General features: G+C 37.2%; 1 pseudogene; it reads right to left on the bottom strand.

Moving 5' to 3' along the window:
- Positions 1 to 18,178: 18,178 nt before the first annotated feature.
- On the bottom strand, positions 18,179 to 20,065 carry LOC140498504 (glyceraldehyde-3-phosphate dehydrogenase pseudogene; annotated as a pseudogene).
- Positions 20,066 to 22,131: the final 2,066 nt, after the last annotated feature.

Below are 22,131 nucleotides of genomic sequence, written 5' to 3'. Positions count from 1 at the left end.
CACAAGCAAAACCACTTCAAGTAGTGATGATCCATGCTTCCCTCTACTGGAAAGAATAATGCTTAACTCTTACATCCACACTTACTCTAAAGGCTGATGGAACACTTTTTTAAACTTTCCAAAGTCCCTAATCCAAATTTATAGAATTAGAGAGTTTAGAACTGGGAAGGATGTAGAGGATCATAAACTAGTCCAACTCACTGATTTTATAGCTAAGGCCCAGAAAGTTGGAGTAACTAGTCCAGTCCAAATTATTCCATATAACAATTAATGACATACCTTTCTGTGCAAAGATATATTAAGATTCTGAGTCTTTTGAAAGCACAAGTTATCTAATTACAAAATGAAAGGAAGAGTTAAAACAACTATCCAGATAATTCAGCATCAAAACAAGCTATGGAATGCAGAGCTTGTATTGGTTTCATTATCAAGACAGAATAAATTTGCTGCATATGTTTCATCACTTGTTCTACATTGATTCAAATATAACTAACATATATCACTAATGTATAATTAATATTTTTAATTATTATATATTATGAATATACTTATTCTTTGTGAAATCTTTGTTGATAGTTGATTGTTTTAATTGTATATATTTACCTTCATATCTCTTATGCATGCATATCACTTGCTCATTTAAACACTTCTATCTGATATTTTATTTCGTGGTTATTTTTATTATTGGGTACCTTAATTATAAAGTACACAAATTTAATATTATACCCCTTGTCTGGAGGCAGAACAGAACATTTTTCAAATATTGATTTTGAAGAGTAGTTATAAAGATTAAATTTTTCTACAGTAATCACTTAAATTTTTTTTTCAAAAAAGATGTTCAGACAATGTAATGAAAGCAATTACCAGCCCAGGTATCAGAGGTTATAAGCATTAAAGATTATCATATACTACCATTCAACATGGAATATAACAAACTTCCTGTTTGTCAGAAGTCCATTTCTTTTTTTGTGAGGGATAGAAAGAATAGCCAACAGCATAACTTTTTCTCTTTAACAGAATGACCCCAAGTGTTACAGGTGTCCTATGGAACAATGCAAAAGGGAGATCAGATACCTAGTACGTTGTTTTGCTTTGTTTTGTGATTAGTCCCAGGCTTAGATTTGAACCAGGTTTTCATGACTTCAAGGCCAGTGTTCCATCCTAGCTGCCGCCTACCTTTATACTTTACCCTATTTTTAATCTTGAGGCTGAAATAATACAGTGGAAGCACTAATTATTGGCTGGCATGCATACTGGCACATAATGTCAACCATGTGGTACAGTGAATAGAGTCTTCCTAAGTCAGGAAGACCTGAGTTCAAATCTAGTCTTAGACATTTTTTAGCTGTGTAACCCTGGGCAAGTCACTTAAACTTCTATCTGACTCAGTTTCCTCATCTGTAAAATGAGGATAATACCTGCCTCTCAGGTTTTTGAGGATCAAATGAGCTGTTTGTAAAGTATTTGCAAATCTTAAAACACTACATAAGTGCTATCTACTATTATATCATTATTATTTCACTACTACTACTACTACTACTACTACTACTACTACTACTACTACTACTGCTGCTGCTGCTGCTGCTGCTGCTGCTGCTGCTGCTGCTGCTGCTACTACTACTACTACTATTACTACTACTACTCATTGGAAAAAATGTGTTGTATGATTGCCCTCTAAAGTATAGCAGAAATTCTATAAAGCTCCTGGAAAGAAAAAAAAATAGGCATATCTCTGTTGGGTATTCTGAATAATCATTCAGTTCTAAATGCTTAGCTATGTAGTCCAAAGTTTACACTCAAGAATCTATCCAAGGTCCTAACCTCAAAACCAATCATTCTATTCTCTCTGCTATATCACAGGGAGGAAGTGAACGGAATAGTAAATATCCATATCACTTGACAGTGTCTGGGCTTTCTCCTGTCACATCAGCTGGGATTACTTTGAAATAATGATAAATATTGTAATGACAGCAGTTAATGAGTAAATGTTATGAGTTTAATACAGTGCTATGCACAGTGAGTACAAGACAGAAGTGTAAGACAGAAGATCTTTGCCCTTAAGGATTTAAAGTCTAGTGAAAGAGACGAGTAATATACATTGATGGGAAAAGCTAACCAACATAAGAGACTATATAATTAAGTGCCAAATTTTGTGGTATAGATTATGTTGCCATAGTTGTTCAGAAAAGGGGGAGATTAGTGATCACTAAAGTAGTAGGTGAAATATTAATATATGAAGTGGTATTTTATCTAGGTTTTGAAGTATTGATAGTCTTCAGACTGACAGAAAGGAGGAAGGGAGGCGATCGTTTAATTTCCAGTTATGCCCTGGAGGAATGGATGCTCGGCAGGGAAGACTACATAATATCACTCTTCTCTTCCCATTCGTAGGTAATTCTGGGGAGGAACTATCTTCACTAATCCCCTTTCTAGATGTTTTTGGAAGGAGTATTTGAATGGGAATAATTCTGTGAGATCTCTCTGTCAAGAAAGAGAGGGACAATGAAGTTAGGGGTGGGGGGTTCTTTCCCTGAGTCCTTAGTCCCAGTGGTAATTGCTGATTCAATCAGGAGGTACATCACCTTGACATTGAGATAGAGGTGAGACAAATGACAATTAACCAACAAATGCCTACATAAAGTTGAAAACAGAGACTTTCAAGTTGCAAACAAATTTTTCATATAATCTCTTGTGTCAGGTCTGGGGCTATAAGGACCAGTAAGCAAAAGAAAGCTTAAGGATAAAAGAGCTGTGTTTTTGAGTTGAAAACAACCCATAATTTTCTTTCTCGTATGGGAACTGGTTCTTTGGGAAAGGAAGGCATCCTGGTAGCTAAAGAGAACATGAGAACTACAAGAGACAGTGGTTGATATTGTGATAAAATGATCACTTTCAGGGAGCTAAGGAAAGCTTTGGGAAGCAGAATATGGCAAACAGGAACAAGGAGCAGGAATGGAGTTACTACTGACATCTGAATAAAGGAAAGAGTTGTTGTAAGTAAGTTCTCTGTACAGGGCAGAGGGGTTGCAGAGAAGAACACCAGTGTGAAGGAATCAACTCTGATTGCCCCTGGCTGGGGACATACCAAGGGCAGTAGTTTGTCAGTAAATCTGTACAGACCTCTGGGGTATGGCTGTCAGTTTCTAAGGATTTGGATATGAAGATAATCAATCAATCAATAAACATGTATTAAGTGTATGACATGTGCATATAGTATGCTAAGTGCTCAGTCTACAAAGACAAAAATGAAACAACCTCTGCCCTCAAGCAGGTTACATTCCATCAGAAGAGACAACATGGATGTAAATATGTTCATATAAAATAAAGACAAGGTAAATTTAGGGGAGTAAGGGCACTACAAGATAGGAGATCACCATTCACATAGAAGATGTTAATCAGAGTTTTGAAAGAAATGAAGGATTCTAAGATGTGGAGGTGAAGTAAGAGTGAATTTTAGGCATGAGGCATGATTGGTACAAAGGTGCTGAAATGGGAAATGGACTTATAAAGATTAACATGGCAAGAAAACAAATTTAGCTGGACTGTAGAATGTGGGAAAGGGAACAATGCATATAATAAGTGTGGAAAGTGCTGGGGTCAAATTGTGAAAAGTTTAAAAAGAACCCTTTTTGATCTTTGAGACAATCATGAACCATGGGAATAGGGACCCATTTATTGAGTAGGGTAGTATCATACTTACATTTTTTTAAAAAATCACTTTGGCAGCAATGAAAACAATTGATTGGCAAAGAGAAAAGCTTGAGGCAGAGAGATCATTTAGGAGGCTATTGCAGTAACCCATGCAGGTTTTGAGAGAGTTTGAACTCAATATTGGGACCAAGTGCTTACATGTAGGTTTAACCTCAGTATTACTACTCCTCTCTTGATTTCATATTAATCCAGGTTTGCAGATTAGATTTAAAGAACCAATACCTCAAAGCCCATAAATCCCCAGATTTCCAGTAACAGAGATGATTAGGTATTAGCAGAGGATCATAGGATTTATAGTGCACAAGGCCTCTACAGGCTGTGTAGTTCAACCCCCTCATTTTATAGGGAAGAAAACTGAGGCCATGAGGTTCAGTGATTTGCCCTAGGTCACACCAGTAGTAGATGCTAGGTAGAGCCAGTATAGGATCACAGGTCCCCTCATTCCCAATTCAATATGACTTTCACTGACAACAGGATAGTCTTTCAGAGAAGTTGTCCCTGAGTTTAGCTTTCCTAGCTTCCAACAAAAGAATCACTTGGATACTTCATCACCTCCTTCCCATGATTTCTTAATTATTCAGGTAAGGACCACAGAATTTCTTATGGAAGGGGATGTTGTCATGTTCTTGTCATCTCTAAGATCATAAGTAAAAGAAATAGGGATTGACTAGGAGTCCGTGTTGTATAAGCATGAGACACAGAAGTTTCAAGGTATAGAAAAAATTTTAAATGCTCTCTTCTAGAGAGTAGGGAAGAGGAAGGTCCTATCTAGAGCAGAGTCTGCCACAAGAGAAACTAGAACCAGAAGAGTGAAGCAACTTGTCCAAAGTCATGGGATTAAATAACAGAGCTGAAATTCAGGCCTAGTCTTCTTACCTAAGATATGTACAATATAGCCATGGAGGCCATAACAACCTCACTGGATGAATTTTTCTTTTTCTTTTCTGTCTTATGTCTGGTCTAATCCCTACCACCTTGACGCCTGGGGCGAAAGAGTAGCTCTCAGTTCTCACCTAGTTCTCACCAACTCCCATTACTCTTCCAAATGGTACATACATCAAGTTCCAGGGTCAGTGTTTTTAGATACTATCAGAAGGAAACAACCCCAGTACTATCATAGCATCATGGGACTTTAAATTTGGAAGGGGCTTTGAGATCGTGTAGTACAGAAATGTCGAACTCATAGCCCAAGGGTTGCATGTGGCCAGAAATGTGCTGCCCAAATCAAATTAAAATGTGACTGGGGAACATTTAACAAAACAAATAAAAATACAATAGAACATAGGTAATATTATCATGTGGTTTTCTAAGTATCCTATAGGGATCCTTATTTAGGATTTAGTGACCCCCATTTCTATTTGTTTGACACCATCTATGTCATTCAACATCTTCATTTTCAGACGAAAAAATGGAAGCTCAGAGGTTAATTGATTTGTCTGTGTTCACACAGGCATGGAAGAGCCAGGATACAATCTTAGGTCTTCTGACTCCCCAATCCAATGTGCCTTCAGAAAATTGTCCGAAGCTCTCATGTTACATGTGAGAACAATAAGACACTCAAGAATGTAGGGACTTGTCTGAGATCACTCAAGTATAAAAGAATCATGGCCTCATTGAACTTCAGTGTTGTAGGGCACTTCAGTAACCATGCAGTTGAATCTATGCCTGAGCAATAATCCTGCCCTACAAAATATCCATCAGGGCTGAGAGATGACAGATGGCTAAACCACTCAGTAGTCTGGAATAGAAGCAAAAATATGCCTTTACCAACTTGACCTTGACCATTAACCAAACATACTTTTTTTTTTACAGCACCTTTACTAGTGAGAATGTTGTAGTTCCACCTAGGTAGGAAAAAGAAGGATCATATACACATTTTTTGTGATGTAGTTAATTTCAGTTGATATGAGTTCAAAGATTATATGATGAAAAAACTCCCCCCAAAAATTTTAAAGATGTCTTATCCAGAAGTCTAGTTAAAATATCCATTAACTAATTTAACTCCAAGCTAACATTCTTAAAATAAATCTCCGTATTTTCTTACTTATTTTCTTACTCTTAGTTTCCTCCTTTTGCTCTTCATTTTTACCCTACTTTTCTTCTTCTTCTTCTTCTTCCTCCTCCATCCCCTTTCTTTAAAAAGAATTTTAAAAAGGAAAACAAAAGAAAAGCTTTGGAAAAGCTTTTTGGTATATATGCCCCAAAGAAAGGATTTTAACCACCTATAGCCAGGAATCACAACTTCTCACTGTGACATTAAATGGACACCAGTGAAGGTGTAGAGTACAGATGAATAGTTTTTATATCATTTAAAGAGCATGTTAGGACTCTTGCTCATATTTCAACTTCATAATACTGGAAGGTAGGGTAGCTAAATGGTGCAGTGGATAGGGTGCTGGCCTTGGAGTCAGGAAGACTCATCTTCATGGTTCAAAATCAGGCTGTGTATCTCTGGGCAAGTAGCTTAACACTGTTTGCCTCAGTTCCTCATCTATAAAATGGACTGGAGAAGAAAATGGCAAGCCATTTGAATGTCTTTGCCAAGAATACCCTAGATGGGGTTATGAAGAGTCAGATATGTTAATGTGAGTCTTTTCCTTGCCCATTTTTGTGGAAGTTTAGCGATGGTTTTCACAACACCTGTGTTCTGGCAGCAAACCCGTTGCGAAAAAGCTGAAGAGTCAGATATGACTAAAAAAAACCCCAACAACAAATAATTGAAGGTATTTTGGATGTCTCTTTTTAAAGTCAATGAGATATTAGCATACAGTGAATCTCTTTAAACGGAGTAGGAAAATTATCCTTCTATCCATAGATGCATGTTATTTTTAGGTAAGACATTTTAAGGAAAATTAAGGAATGTTCCTAATCATTCTAAGGACTCTACCTCCTTTTTGGCTACAGAGGTAAGGTAGCCAGTTATAGCATATAAGAACTAATCAAGGGTTATGTCCCTCATACTATCAAAAAGAGAGTTTTTATTTCAGATATGACATTCTAATCTTAATCTAAGAATACGTAGGACACAAACCTGAGAGCTATCGGCCTCATATGTTGTAATCAGCAAGTCAATTTTAAGAATAAACTTAAGAACATTATTTTAGAAGGTACTTATTCCTACTTCATGTCTTTTATCAGTGGGGGAAGTTTTGGTCCCTAATAAAGAGCAGGATTGGGGATGAGAATATATATGGCCCTGTCTTCAAACATTCTTTAAAAATGTATTGAATGATACATATTAACCTTCCTCTTCTACCTTTTTAAGATTATTTATAATCATCCTCTTCCCAGTTTTCCTTAGCTATTTTCACCTATTCTAAAAGCCCTGACTCACTTCTTCCTCAGTGTTCTTTTACATGTCCTGTCTGCAAAACTTTGGATAGAATATTTATTTCAAGGATCAGGGATGACTGTGGGTGACAGAGGAGACTGGAGTGTGGATGGCAAAAAATATATATGGGAGATGAAATTAAGTAAAGAGCAATCTACTTGCAAGAGCCCAAGGCTTTCATTTCTCTGTCTGACTTGGTAAAAATGGGAGAAAGCAGGAGAAAAAGGAAGAAAAAAACTCCCTTAGAACCAATCAATGCTGTAGAAATGGAGATGTTAGTTAAATGTTCACCCTTTATAGAGATGAAGACGTAAGAGCAGAGCCATCAGTTGCTGAGTGCAAGAATGATGTCTGACAGTTCCCTACTTGCACATCAGAGAGACAATAGACAGCTCTGAATTGCTATATCACACAACTACTGCAAAGGTTTTGTTGCAAGTGAAAAGCTCTGGACAAATCCCTTTGTTAGTTCTCTGTGTCAGATAGGGGAAAGTAGACTTTTAGGCTTTTGTCTTGCCTGCCATAGGCTGATTGGTGTGTATACTGAAGGAGGATAATGCATGCTGGATAACATAAGTGCTGGGTGGTGATTTGTCTTCATCTCCTTCTAATATTCTGATTAAATAACATATACCAGAATGTCTTTGTAAGAACCCTAACAAAAACACAGACAAATTGAGCTGAATGGAGAAGCTAAGTAGTTTGAAGCTATAAGGTATGTTCTGAATCTTTGAAACACCAACCTTGGGCAGAGTCAAACAGTGAAGGACAACCAAGTGTTTGGTGGGACATACAGCAGATGAGATCAAGTCATGCTCTGGTTCTATCTGCTAAAGAGTACTAGGCACTGATCAAGGTATTCTCTTTATTTTATCCCCTCCATGTTGTCACACTTAGCAGTGTGTCTTCTGGTAGTACTAAGTTCTTGCTATATTATATCATAAGCTCTCTGAGGGCAGAGTCTATCTGTATTCAGAAAGTAATGAAGTAACAAAAGGCATGTTTTAGCTTTGTATAATGAAACACTTCCTATTAGGGCTATCTAAAAAGGAGTGGCTTGACTCTGGAGGCAATTGATTTCAATTCATTTGAGGTCTCCAGGCAAAGACTTGATAACTACTTGACAGTGTTCTATCGCACACCCAGAGACAGAGACAGAGACAGAGACAGAGAAAGAGAGAGACAGAGAGACAGAGAACATGTTCAGGTATTCTTTACCTGCTAATGGGATAACTGAGTGTATGATTCATTATTTGGACATATTAATGATAAGAAACTCCCTGGATGATTCTGAACATAAGATGATACAATAATGAAAAGATTTGGTATTGTGGTATATTATGGCAAATTCTGAGGGGTTCCTTGGTCATCTCACCAATCCATGATGGCAGCCTATGGTGATCAGGGTTCTTCAGTAGTTAAAAAAGGAGATTGTTTCCATTTATTGCTATGTTGGCTGCAACTCTTCAAATGGGATCATGTGACTCCAATGACGGGTGTGAGAAAAATATATTTTTTCACCTAAGAATCAATATGACCTTATTCATGTAGCAATAAGTATATGTAAGTTTGCCTTACACTATGGCTTTTGCTGCCTTTGTCTGTTTTGTGTTTGTCCTTTTCTGTTCTTAGGCAAACAAGTATTCTGAAGTAGATATATCCAGGATTGAGGGTGACTTTAAGAGTGTGAAATGTCACAAGTTCCCATCAGAAGATGAAACAGGATCTATTCCAAAGGGAGTTCCTGGCAACTTTAAAGCTCTGAGAGTCCCCAAGAGTCTTAGAGAAGATATCTCCCACCAAGAAGAGGACTAGTCCAAATCTAGTGAGAGTAGTAAGGAAGGAACAAGTCATTCTGTTAATTCATTCTTTTGAGGTTCTATGTCTAGCATTCTTTTGGTGTGAAGGAATGAATTATTCACCACATATATATTGTACATTGACCACCTTTTTATTACTTCTCCATTTTGAGGAACACTAGATATATGAGCTGCAACCTTAGTCTTAAAGATTTTGAGCGTGAGGCAAAGGTTCCAAACTACTATCATATGAATTAAGTTCCCTAAGGTCTGAACTGTTCCATACTGAGAACAGAACTGGGCGTGGTACGGTATCCTATGGGTCAAGAAGCAGATCCTCAATGCTGGACCCTATATATGACACAGGTAATTCTGGTTCAAGTGTGATTTGGACTAGATAACCTCTATATACATTTCAAATCAGATTATATGATTCTATGACTGCTAAACAGGAAATTGAGGATTCCCCTTCTCTACCTTTAACCTGAATTTTTGCCTCCTTTCTTCATTTCTTTTGTCCTTTATTTCTGTAGAGGCTGGAGTTTCCTTGAGTATCTACCATCAACAAATCTTGTTCACACTTCTCCCATTTCTCCATTAAATGTTCTGTTTGTAGTTAATTTATTATCAAGAAGGAAGACAGATACTGATTCTGGGATTTCATTTAAAATGTGGGTGAAATGTAGATTTGACACATTCCTTTGTATACCCAAAGATTTATTTATTTAAAAACATGAATTTCTCAGAACAAAATGTAGGTGATAGTTAAGAAGAAAAAAACTTGAAGAGGGATTTGAGGAGCATCACTTCAGGACTCTTAAAAATCATAACCTTCCAGCGATAATTTATCACCTCTTGGTTTAGTCCATTGTTCCTGGCAATAAAACCCCTTTCTAAAATATCAGGACCCTATACTTGCTTCAGAAACAAGAGGATTAAGGAAAAACTATGAAACCATGCCTTGTTCCAAAGTAAGTTGGAGGAAGAGAGAGATGTTGGAAGTAAGCTACAAGTGGTGTCTGGAAAGGAAAGCAGATTGACAATCAAAGGGATCTTTAAAAGAAATGAAAATAGGGGAGCCAACCCAAGGCCCCAACACAGCCACAATCTCCCATTACTTTCCATTGCTCTTCCACTAGAGTTCTCATTCCAACCTCTATCCTGTTGGTAATGGTATAGGAAGTCCTTGATCCTCACTAACCATGCTATAGTATAAGAAGATGTGTTCCTAATATCCCAAATTGGAACATGGAACATGGAACTCATTTCACAATAGACCCATCATTATATATCATGGTTAAGTTCTATAGTACCCTTAGTACTATATGCTATATTATGAGTTAAATAGACTTTGCGACTGATTTGGGAATGCAACTGCCTTGTATAGAATGGTTTCCATGGGAAAAATGTGTTCTGAATTTCAAGCAACCAATTTACAGAGTTTTGGAAAATAACCAGTTCTGAGCTAGGGAATGCTTTATCCTGAATATTCTTTGGAATTTGAGTGGAAAATTGGCATTACTTCCATAGTTAATTCCACAAAGAGTAATATTTTGAAATCATAAATTCAAAGGTTTCTGTCTTGTTCAATTTTTTCTGGCATCTATATACTTTTCAATCAGAAACATTTTAAGCTTGACAGACCATGACTACAGCTGTTGAGATGTCTGAGTTGAAATAACTTTGCAATTTGTTTTTTTTTTCTGACAACTTTATTTATAGATGCTGAAAATCTTAATGAGTTTCACTTCAGTATTTAGAGTTTCAAATCAAATGAGTAATGTTATTGGACTGCTTTATTAGGTTTACATAACTGGAATATTTCTATGTATTTTACACATTTGAAACAAGGATATTAAATTAATGAAAAAAATAAAAATATCCTCCTGGTTTTTATACTGATACTTATAGAATAATAAAGAAGGATTCCAGAAAGCTGAGTGGATCACCTATGGAAGATTTCTGAGAAGGCATGGGGCAAAGGCAATCCAGCACAAAAAGGCATTGGTGATTGTGATTATACTGTGTAAAAGTGCTCACAAAAGGCCTGTCAAGAACTTCTGACTGTGAGCCTCTGACAATCAGTGAAGAAGAAGAAAAAAGGCAATGATAGAAGATACTAAGGTTTTAGAATTCCTACTGGTATTTCAAAGGAATCTGTCTATTACCTAGAGAGTAGTGTGAAAGTTTCATGGGAAAAGGAGAAATGTGTTACCTTCATTCTTTGACAGAATAAAGTGATAAAATTCAGGGTATTTGGTTTGTAAATGTCTTTGTAATTTGATTGGAACCTTGATATTACTTTTAAAAATTTAGTAACATTATTCACACTGTGAATCAAGATTTCTAGAAAGAAACCCAAATTTGGAGAAAGATATTCTTATATTTGCATTTTTATTGTATTTGGAATTTGGTACTTAAATTAGATGTGTAGGTGTTTAACTGGAGGGGTTTTTTTAGACTTTTATTTTCTTGTCTTTTCAAACTGCCCATTTTTACTCACTTATCCATATATGGGACAATGGACATAGCATCAGGTCTTAAGTCAGGGGGACAAGTTCAAATCCAGCCTCAAACACTTAGTAGCTGTGTGACCTTAGTCAAGTGACTATGTTACTTTGTTTCTCTGTTACAACTGTAAAATGAGGAAAATAAATACACCTATTTCATAGGGTTGCTATGAGGATCAAATGAGATAATATCTTACCACAGTGCTTGGCACATAGTAGGTATTTTAAAATGCTTATTTCCTTCCCTTCCTTTTTAATTTCCCAATCCACTTATAAAACTGTTCATAACTCTCCACAGTTTGCACTGCTGGAGGAAGAAATAACACTGACAATGTCAGTTACATTGAAGTAAATCACATGAAAGAGTGACTAGACTTTTTTTTTTCCTTGGCCTCAGTGGATAGATATAGGAACAATGAAGGATTGTGCAATAGAAATGGTACAAATTATGTCAAAAAGATTAATGACCAGGAAAAAAAAAAAGATGAGTTAGTCATGTAGCAAGAATAAGGCATAGGTGATAGGCACTCCACTGGTATCTCCTTAATGTTGACAAATCTAAAGCAAGGCCCCAACCTGTAGGGTGTTCCCCATCTCCAGCCTCACAGAGGCAGATGTGGATAGGCTGTGATTTTCATCATTGGAAGAGTACTCAAATCCATGAAACCACAAATTTGCCAAAGTATTGAAGCTAATAAGAAAGAAAGGGGTAAAGATGAAGGAGAGAAACCATGGGAGGAGAGAAGTGGCATACAGAATGATTGGAAAGGTAACATAATGAGTAATCGAGTCGGAAGAAATAAAAAGATTTGTGGGAGAAGGGATGTGGGAGATAGGAAAAATGAAGAGAAAGAGAAACTTGAAAAAAGAAGGGAAAGCAGAATAGTTGGCCAGGAGAGAAAACAAACATCAGAAAATAAGCATAGCATAACTGAGAGAAATAAAGATAAAATGGGATCTCAAACTGATGACTGTATAAAGATTCATACGATAAGAAGCCTATCCAATAAAAAGTTTTGCTTCACAGAATGAATAAAGGCTGATAAGAACTTTCAAAATGGGCACAAGGCAAAAATGTTTAAATTCCTTTTCTTTAACCATGAAAACTCTGGAGAGAAGAAAAGGAGGAAAAGGTTGTTTTGTTCTTAAGAAATCGAACAGGAGGGGCCACTTTAATTCAGTGAGGTACTTCTAACTTCAGACCAAAACTTTAATGAAAGAGATCTTGTTTCATTGCCCAGTTTAAACCCTAGAAAATGACCAGTGTTGTTCTTAAAATGATTAAAATGTAGTCAGAGTTTAATATCTTCACCACCCATTAATAGGAATCAGATATCTTTTGTTAATTTTTAATGAGACACTGGGTCACAAGGACTGTGCCCTCTGGCTCTGAAAAGTGTATATATACTCAGAGGTGAGGTTTTATTTTGGGGGCTTATTCTTTGGACAAAGTTTCACGTGCCAGATGAGACTCTGGGTAGTTAAGAAGCCTCCTCCTCCCTTCCTCCCACTCCCCACTTTGAAAACTCAGATTTGGTGCTTCTCTCTCTGGTAACTATGTATGTATATAATGGTCACACAGTTGGATCTGTCTGTTGATATCTAATATATGTATTCGTTATTGTCAGACAATTAGAAGCCCTGTCTGTTGGTCTTTATTTCTTTGCTTGTATTTTCTCTGCTGGTGGATGTAAGTAAAGTAGATCGTTGACCACTCAGAAGTTGTTTTCCTCTTAGAAAAGCAAATCTAAGAACTTGTGCAGCAGACCCTCCTGTGTATGCTGGGGTACTTACTGCTACAATGATGGATAGGTCCGTTCTACATTGTTGTGGAAATGGGACTTTAGATGAAATTTGAGGGAAAATGGTGAGGCTAGGAGGCAGAGATAATGAAGGAGAGAACTCCAGGCATTGGGAGTTAGGAATTGAAAATATGACAAGTCAGAAGATGGAGTGTCTTATGTGAGGAACATCAATGACTCTAGTATCACTGGATAATAGAGTATATAAAGCAGGTTAAAGTATAAGAAAAATGTAAAAGTAGGGAGAAGTCAAATTATGAAGCATTTTAAAAGCCAAAGAGGATTTTATATGTAATCTTGGAGGCAATGGGGAACTATAACATTGATTCACAAAAATGTAAGACCAATATTTTTAATAGATGGCACTATAGTGAATATTTATAATATCCAAATTCTGTAGAATAAAAAGCTTTCAAAATGTAAAGTTCTAGTAGAATAAAACAAAACTACATGGAAACAGGATGAGGTATATATTATCTCTGTTGTTCTTTCTTCTACTGAAGTTGGATTGAAAATGCTTTTAGTGATCCTGCAGATAATGAACTTATTTTCAAAAATTTTATTCAGTTACAAAAAAGTCATATACTTTTTAATTTTTATTTATCTGTTTTTAGTTTCAACATTTACTTCTACAAGATTTTGAGGTCTAAATTTTCTCCCCTTCTTCCACTCTCCCCTCCCCAAGATGCCTATGCATGTACAATCATATTAAGTATATTTCCACATTAGTCATAAAAAGCAGTCATATTTAATCTATCTGTACAATGCTTTTCAGAATATTAAGCATAATAGGAAAGAAGGAAGAAGATAGAGAAGAAAAAAGAAAGGAAAGAAGGGAGGGAGGGAGAGGAAGGAGGGCAATTAGGTAATATACTATGTGCCTATATGCCAGGCACTGACAAATGCTTTATAAATATTATCTCATTTGAGCCTCTCAAAAACCTTCGGAGGTTGTCATATTATTGTGGTCATTTTGCAGTTGAGGAAACTGAAGCAGAAAGAGATGAGGTATCTTTCCTGAGGTGACACAACAAGTAGGTATCTGATTCCAGATTTGAGCTCTGGTCTCATTGACTCAAAGTCCAGTGCTCTATCTATTGCACCACCTAAATGTCCCTAATTATAATAAAATAATAAGAAGATAATGAATGAATAATTCCAGGGTGATTTCTACCTGAATTCCATCCTAATAATAACCATTTTTGTAATGATAATTTCATTGTATATAAAAGTAACATTCACCAATGAAAAGTTAACAGCACTGAATTTTATGTCCCAGACAAATGAGAAGATGTTGAGGCCAAGTGTCTAGAAAGCCCTCAGTTTCTTCTAACACATATTGATTATATAACCTGGGTAAGTCACTTGCTCCCTCCAGTGTCCCCAGACAATTATCCAAGACTAAAAATGAGAGAGCAAGACCATTGGTACTGGATGTTCCCTCATTAGGAAGTGTCACTAAACTGTTTCAACACTAGTCTAGTTTTACCCCATTCAAAGCAACATAGCAATTATATATAAAAAGAAGTTGGCAAAGTAAGAAAAAATAAACAGAATTTTAACTGTATTTGGAGGCAACAACATTTCATTTAGTAGACCAAATCATATCAATTAGGCCCAGGGTTTTTAAGGAGTCAAGAAGAAGAGATGAACAATGAAATAAATTGCTAAAATTTACCTAGTGAAATTAAAAGGGTAGAATAACACATCACATTTTCTTTTCAAGTGTATGTAGTTTGTATACATGTGATCCAGTGAGTGGAGACATCCTTTCCTGATTTTCTCTTCCCCTTTCTTCTTTATGAGGGGCAAGGGAAGGAGGTAAGAAGGGTACATGAACTGATAGAAAAGGAATTACTCTGCCATAATATTCTGAAATCAGGATAAATTTTCAAATGGGTTTTTATGAGAGGAAGAAAAAGCTTCTGGAAGATGGTGACAATGAGGAAAGGTAAGTAATGTCAATAGATGAAGGCAGTGACTGTCCAGTTACCTACTATTATTGCCTAAGGTTTGTAGTCAAGGGATTATAGAAATTTTCTGGAAAAAAAGATAGCAGCCACAGCATTATCTGAAGGAATCTGGGAGCTTCAGACAGCAGCATTGTAATGGTGAACTATATGACTTTTAAGGTCACTTTGTGATGTATTAGGTAGGACATTGCACTTGAATTTTAATATCTGGATGTCTACTAAAGGAGTAAAGTAAGTTGTAGATGTATAAAGTGCTTTGCCCAAGACTACTCAGCCAGTTAATGAATCATTTAACCTTTCTAAAATTCATTTTCCTTACCTGTAAGATGAGCAAAAATAATAGCACAATCTCATAGGGTTATTGTGAGGCTCAGATAAAATAATACACATAAAATGTTTTGCAAATTTTAAAGTGCTACACAAAATGACTCAGTTTACAACTCTAAATCTATGATCTTATTGTCTATTTGAAATAACAGCAAAGGCTGGAGCTAGGGATAAAGACTGCTCACCCTGACTGCCCCCAAAATAGCGTGACAATTGGGTTACCAAGACCTACCTATTGCTACCATATCTCACAGGAATTATGAACAGGGTAGAGAGCAGGATAGAGAGATTTGGCATGGAGAGTATTGTCTATAACAATTCCTTCTATTCTATACGTGAATTTTGAGTTGCTTTAAATTCGGGTACGTTGGTAGCCTTGGTTACTTGGGGGAGGAAAACTGAGGATCTCCAGAAGAGATTCAATGTGCCATATCATATTCTTAGAAAAGTATTCTGGTTAGGGACAAACCCAAGCAATCAAGGTAAATAATTAGAGATGTATAGGAGGGGGTGACCTGATCTGAATACTTCTCATTAATTGATTTTCCCTCAGGTCAGTTGATAAAATAACTAAAGATAATGGGAAGTTAACAGAGATTATGAAGTGTTGAAGTCTAAAAGAAAATACAAAAACATGTCTATACTCTTTTAACCCTTTATGAGGTATAATTTGTTGTTGTTCAGTTGTTTCAGTTGTGTCTGACTCTTTGTGACCCCATCTGGAATTTTCTTGGCAAAAATACTGGAATGGTTTGCCATTTCCTTCTCTAGTTCATTTTACAGAAGAAGAAACTGGAGCAAAGAGGGTTGAGTGACTTGCCCAGGGTCACACAGCTAGTAAATGTCTTGAGACCGGTCTTCCTAACTTCCCTGCCTTCTATCTACTGTACCATCTGAAAAGAACCCATCTAACCAAAATTCATAGAACTAGAGGAGAGTTAGCAATTGGCTGACCAAGAATTATTTGTGCTCCTGATGGCCCTTTAAGGGGACATTATGACTTCTCTAGAGAATTGGTTGAGATGGGTCATAGATCTAAGGAGTGGCAGAGAGGGGAACTAGTAATGAAAAGCAAACACTTTTCCTGACTGGTAAATATTCTTTACTTCATGAGGAGTGGGGGTGGAGGGAGAGTGTCTTTCCTTTTTCCCACCTCCATTGGTTATGATATCTTGCAGTAGGATATTGTTTTCTGTAGGGAGCAGACAAAGGGAGCTCAGCTGAGATTCTGTTCCTAGGGGAAACAGTATAAGGATACTCCAGAAAGGGAAAAACCATGGAGACGCTTTAGTGCATAATGTAAGCATTGCCTCAGTCACATGTATTTCCCAAGTTTGTGCCTTTCTACTCTAAATGTGTGCCATCTCTTCCCATTTGTGCTGTGTATAGTATGGAAGAGTACACCCATAGTTTATGATAGCAATGCTTTCTTAGTCTTGTTTTTAAGATGTCATTTCAATAAATATCTTTGCTTTGAGGTGATTGTCATCTTCTGGCTATTAAAGGGAAGTGCACTGGTGGGGACTCTTGAGTTATGCTTTAAGAGTTCAAGACTACAGAGTACCTTAAATGTGAAGTAGCTATCCCATAGGGGACTCAGCTAAAAGTGAAAAACTAATAGCTAGCATTTGTATAGTACTTTAAAGTTTATGAAGCACTTTACATGTATTATCTCATTTGGTACAACAACCCTATGAGAAAAGTAGTACTATCATCACCATTTTACAGATGTGGAAACTGGGCCACAGAAAGATTAAGTAACTTGCCCAGGGTCATATTTATTAAGTATTGAGTCAGAATTTTAACTCATTTCCCTGACACCAAGATGAAGGGTAATAATCCCAGAGGGACTATATAAGAAAATGACCAAGATAGAATCAAAGTTGATATGATTCCAGAGATGCGTTTTTCCCAGGTCAATTGTTTTTAATATCAGACAACTTAAAGTTATGTTTATTCAGCCTTTTGATTTTGTTTTGATATTTCTTATTGTCTCATAGTTACTAACTCTTATTTAATCTATTCTACTTTTCTTTTTTAATTAATTTGTTTTCAGTTTTCTACAATCACTTCCATAAGTCTTAGATTTTTTTCCCCTTCCCTCCCCAAGATGGCATGCAATCTTATATGGTTTCTATACATACATTCTTATTAAGCTCATTTTCACATTAGTCATGTTGCATAGAGGAGTTAGAATGAAAGGGATAAACCATGAGAAAAAACAAGCCAAAACAAAACGTAACACAAGAGAAAATATTCTGCTTCATTCTACATTCCAGTTCCATAGTTCCTTCCCTGGATGTGGATGGCATTTTGCCTCTAGTCCTTTGGAAATGTTTTAGGTCCTTGCATTGCTGTGAAGCGCTGACTCTAGCAGAAAAATTTTGTTTGTTACTGTGACGATCTTCTCCTGCTCTTTCTGGTTCTGCTCTTTCACTCAGCATCAGTTCATATAAGTCCTTTCAGGCCTCTCTGAAGACTTTCTGTTCATCATTTCTTATAGCACAATAGTATTCCATTATATTCATATACCACAACTTGTGTGTTCAGCCATTCCCCAATGAATGGGCATCCCATTGATTTCCAGTTCTTCACTGCCACAAGGAGAGCTGCTATAAATATTTTTGTACCTGTGGGACCCCTTCCCATTTTTATGATCTCTTTGGGGTACAGTCCTATAAGTGATATTGCTGGGTCAAAGGGTATTCACATTTTTGTAGTCCTTTGGGCATAGTTCCAAATTGTTCTCCAGAATGGTTGGATCAATTCCACCAACAATGAATTAGTATTTTGACTCTCCCACATCTTCTCCAACATTTATCATCTTCCTGTTTTGTCATGTTAGCCATTCTGATAGGTGTGATGTGGTACCTCAGAGCTGTTCTGATTTACATTTCTCTAATCAATAGTGATTTAGAGAATTTTTTCATATGACTATAGATAGCTTTAATTTCTTCCTCTGAAAACTGTCTGTTCATATCCTTTGATTATTTGTCAATTGGGGAATGACTTGTATTCTTGTAAATTTGACTTAGGTTTCTATATATTTTAGAAATGAGGCCTTTATCACAGACACTAGTTGCAAAAATTCTTTGTTTTTTGCACTGAATATGGTGACTTTATTGATGGTACACAATACAGGACTCTAGGCTTCTCCCCTCTACTACAGGGGTGTATGGGGACAAGGATGTGAATGGGACATGGTATCCCCAGTACAGGAACATGTTAGGAATGTAGGCTCCCCAGTGGTGGAATTCCTTTTTTGACTGGGGATGAAGATCCATGGCTTTCCACTTTACTCCTTGGAGGACATGTAGACCATGAGGTCCACTACATGGTTGCTGTAACGATACTCATTGTCATACCAAGAAATGAGCTTGACAAAGTGGTCATTGAGGGCAATACCAGCGTCAGCATCAAAGGTGGAAGAGTGGGTGTTGCTATTAAAGTCACAGGATACAACCTGGTCCTCTGTGTAGCCCAAGATGCACTTCAAGGGTCCCTCTGATGCCTGCTTCACCACTTTCTTGTTATCATCATATTTGGCAGGTTTCTCCAGGTAGCAGCTCAGATCCATAACAGATACACTGGGAGTAGGAACATGGAAGGTCATGTCTGTGAGCCTCCCATTCAGCTCAGGAATGACCTTGCCTATAGCCTTAGCAGCACCAGTGGAAGCAGGATAACGCTTTGGGCAGCACGATGCCCATCACACCACAGCTTACCAGAGGCTCCATCTGCTGTCTTCTGGTTAGCAGTAATGGCATGGATTGTAGTCATGAGTCCTTCCACAATGCCAAAGTGGTCGTGAACGATCTCGGCTAAGGGGGCCAAGCAGCTGGTAGTGCAGGAAGCATTACTGACAATCTTAAGGGACTTATCATATTTCTCATGGTTCACTCCCATTATGAACACTGGGGCATCAGCAGAAGGGGCAGAGATGATGACCCTCTTGACTCCACCCTTCAAGTGAGCTCCAGTTTTTCCCTGGTGGTAAAGACTCCAGTGGACTCTACAACATACTCAGTTCCAGCATCACCCCATTTGGTATTGGTGGGATCCTTCTCCTAGAAGATGGTAATGACTTCCATTGATCACCAGCTTCCCATTCTCAGCTTTGACAGTGCCCTTGAACTTGCCATAGGTGGAGTCATATTGAAACATATAAACCATGTAGTTGAGGTCAATGAAAAGGTCATTGATGGCCACGATGTCTACCCAACCTGAGGTGAATGCAGCCCTGGTCACCACGTGCCCAATACGGCCAAATCCATTGACTCCGACCTTTATTTACCATCTTGTTTCTGGGATGCAACTGAAGTAGCAGATCCTGGCACTGAGCTTGGAAGAAGAGCTGACCAGCTTGGGTGACTCAAAAATTCTTTCCCAGTTTTCTGCTTCCCTCCTAATCTTGGTTGCATTAAATTTGTTTGTGCAAAAACTTTTCAATTTAATGTAATAAAAATTATCCATTTTGTACTTCATAATGTTCTCTTTCTCTTGTTTGGTCATAAATTTCTCCATTCTCCATAAATCTGACAAATACACTATTTCTTGCTCCCCTATTTTGTTTATACTATCAGCCTTTATACCTAGATCATGTATCCATTTGGACTTTATTCCTGTGTATGGTGTCAGGCATTGGTCTATGCCTAGTTTCTGCCACACTGTTATCCAGTTTTCCCAGGAGGTTTTGTCAAACAGTGAGTTCTTATCCCAGATCCAGAGATACTTTGTGCCACATATTACACTCATATATAACTTTCACAGAAAATGAGAGAAAAAGATTTATTGAATAAATACAAAAATATAGTCTCCACAACATATTCTCAGGCAATAATGCAATAAAAAACCAATGAAAACAGAATAAAATGATACCTAATTTTTTGAAAATTTAAAAATATTTGAAAAATAAAAATAAATGCAGTATTTTCAAAACAATAAAGGTATAAACAAATCATATCAAAATGTAGTGAATATCTAAATTAATAAGAGAGAAAAAGAGAAATATAATTTATTGGCTTCCTAAAGAATTTAGAAAGGGAACAAGAAAACTGAGACAAAGGGAAATGATAAAGCTAAAATATGAGATAGAAAATAGAAAAAAGAAAAAGCAATAGAATAGATCAATTCATTTGTCTGAGCTCACAGTTTTATAGCCATAAGCAGAATTGAGTTAGGTCAATTGCCTTAGATGAGATTGTCTCAGGCTATACTTCCCTGTATACTTCCCTGGACCTCTGTTCTCTTTCCAGTTACCTTGTCTGTTCAGCTTATGAGGTGTAGTTAGATGTTGTGTACTTAGCCTGCTGGACTATCTGACCTCCACAGGGTTGGAGGAGAGGAGAGGTGAGGAGGGGAGGTAAAGTAAGGGGAAGAGAGAGGAGGGAAGAAAGATACAGAGAAGGAAAGGGAGAGAGAGAGAGAGAGAGAGAGAGAGAAGAACAAGAAGAAGAAGAAGAAGAAGAAGAAGAAGAAGAAGAAGAAGAAGAAGAAGAAGAAGAAGAAGAAGAAGAAGGGAGGGAGGGAGGGAGAGGGAGAGGGAGAGGGAAAGAGAGAGGAAGAGAGAGAGGGAGAAGGAGAGGGGAGGACAGGGGAGGAGAGCCCTACTGATAGTATTACTAAAGCAAAGGCAAAAAGTTAGTATAAGTACACAAACCAAAAGAGCCAGTGCTCCACAATGTCTTGGGGGAGGGGCTAGGGGAGTCAAAGGAAAGCCTTATCTATAGTTATATTGGAGAAGTTGATCACCAGATAGCAAATAGGTGAAAATAGTTTAGGCTAAAACAGGGTTCTTGTGCAAAGTCATGAGTCAATTATGGGGAAATAAGCAGTGCACAAGATCAAAGGGCATAGATTCTTGATCTGGGCAGCTCTAAGTGGCATTCTTTAGTTTTTTTACTAGCATAAGCAACACTTTTACTGATGACCATGCTCTAATTACAGAAGGGATTACCTGAAAGAGTATTGGATATGGAGTCATGGGGCAGAATACCACTTCTCTTATATACTTCTCTTATGACCTTGGGCAAATCATTTTATCTTAGTTTCTTCATCTAAAATAAAGGGGGGAAACAGACAGACTGCTCTCTAAAATCCCTTTTAGGAAGTTAGGTAGTACAACATATTGAGAGCTGGGCCTAGAGGCAGGAAGACTTTAATTCAAAAACAGCCTCAGACACTTACTAGCTGTGTCACCCAGGCAAATTATTTAACCTCTTTCTGCCACAATTTCCTCAACTGTAAAGTGAGGGTAAAATAGGACCTACCTCACAAGGTTGTTGTGAAGATCAAATGAGATAACATTTCTGAAGTGCTTAGCATAGTTCCTGGCACATTGTAGACAATTAATAAATGCTGCTTCCCTTTCCCTCACTCTCACCTTCCTCTCTTTAATCCTATGATCTGGCTCAATGAGCTGCAACAGATACTGGGGACAATGTAGACATGTTATTCTGTTTTTCTGCCATCCCTGTTCCTCTCCCTACCACCAGGAGTTGCTTCTTTGGCTTCCGACTTAATAGCCTTGGACTCTGACAGTTCTTTTCTGCTTAGATCTTGAATTGTTATCACTGTTTTGGAACTTACTTACACTGAATATTGACCATGTTTACTCTTTGATGTGTTCACTATCTCATCTCTCTGACTTTGTTTTGGGGCCATAACCTATTGTGACCT

Source organism: Notamacropus eugenii, chromosome 4 (assembly GCF_028372415.1).
Source record: "Notamacropus eugenii isolate mMacEug1 chromosome 4, mMacEug1.pri_v2, whole genome shotgun sequence".
In the NCBI taxonomy this organism is placed as follows: Eukaryota; Metazoa; Chordata; class Mammalia; order Diprotodontia; family Macropodidae; genus Notamacropus; species Notamacropus eugenii.
Note: the sequence above shows the minus strand (reverse complement) of the source record. Positions and strands in the feature narration are given on the sequence as shown.